Raw genomic sequence first — 1,289 nt, forward strand, 5'->3', positions numbered from 1 at the left:
AGGCCTCCATGCACACAAAAAATTAAAATCAAATAAAATTGTATGCCTGTTTTCCAGTTAATTTGTCTTTCGTCCACTTAATTTATAGGTCTCAGTGATATAACATAAGATGGTAGAAGAAAAGGTTTTCCTTCTCTACACATACTAGAAATATATTTTATATTTTAATCCCCAATAACATTTTATTTCCGTTTATAACCCTGTTTAGTACTCAGTGGTGGAAAGAACTAGTGTGGTGATATATATTATTTTAGGGGCATTACCATGTAGTATTTAAGAGAGTTTTGTTGTTAGATCACCAACTTTTGAACCTACCCCTCACTGTTTAATCTTTAGAACATAATTACAATCTCTTGCTTTAGAGATTTTTATTTTTGTATAAAAACAAATTTGCTTCCTCATAGAATTTGTGGTGAAAATTGAAAGACTCTACACATATAAATCACATAGGACAATACTCATCATGCTCAACCAAAGTTAGCTTAAGTAGAAATATAAAAATATGGAACAAAGCAGATTATGTCAAAAAGTCCAGTAACACAGTCACACTGTAGCAAAACAGCAGTACTCATATCACATCTAAACTGCTTGTACTTAATTCATTTTGAAGCTTTTGAAAAACTTAATTTGCAATTTGACTTTGATTTTATTTCTTTAAAGGGCCCTCAGTTAACTCACATATGAAAAACACTGTCTTAATCTTCCACCATCCCAAGTCGTGAAAAGACAATTCAAACTAAAAATATGTACTTTAAGTGGCCTGTTGGACAATACCAACGTTAGGAAAATGCAACTTCAGGCTAGAAGAGTTCCAGTAGAGAAAATTTTGAATACCAATGAGTTGCCATTTTTTTATGCAGTTGAGTAGTTAAGATGAAGCTTTTAGTTTATAAAATTACCTGTTTACATACAATATATATTATATCTGCATTTTCTGTAGAAACTAAATTTTTTATCTCTGTCATACATTCATGAGATAAAAATCTTACCTCATTCCTTCTACCTTTACTCATGTTATTGATAGTTTAACATTAACTAATATGAAACCAATCAAGATTCTCACTTTTCATGGGACTTTCTCAGATATTCTAGAACAAATTCTCCTCACTCTCTGGCTCTTACCCTTTTTTGTATTTTGACATAAAACATGAAAAATGCTCATGAAGTACTCCCACAAATTGTGCTGTGCTCGCCTACGCCTGTTAGATGACTAATGTAATTGATTTATTTAGTGTTGTAGTACCATTTTGCATTCTGTAATAAAATGAGCAAAAGGTTTTCACAGCACA

The sequence above is a fragment of the Eptesicus fuscus genome, chromosome 4, assembly GCF_027574615.1.
Source record: "Eptesicus fuscus isolate TK198812 chromosome 4, DD_ASM_mEF_20220401, whole genome shotgun sequence".
Taxonomy (NCBI): domain Eukaryota; kingdom Metazoa; phylum Chordata; class Mammalia; order Chiroptera; family Vespertilionidae; genus Eptesicus; species Eptesicus fuscus.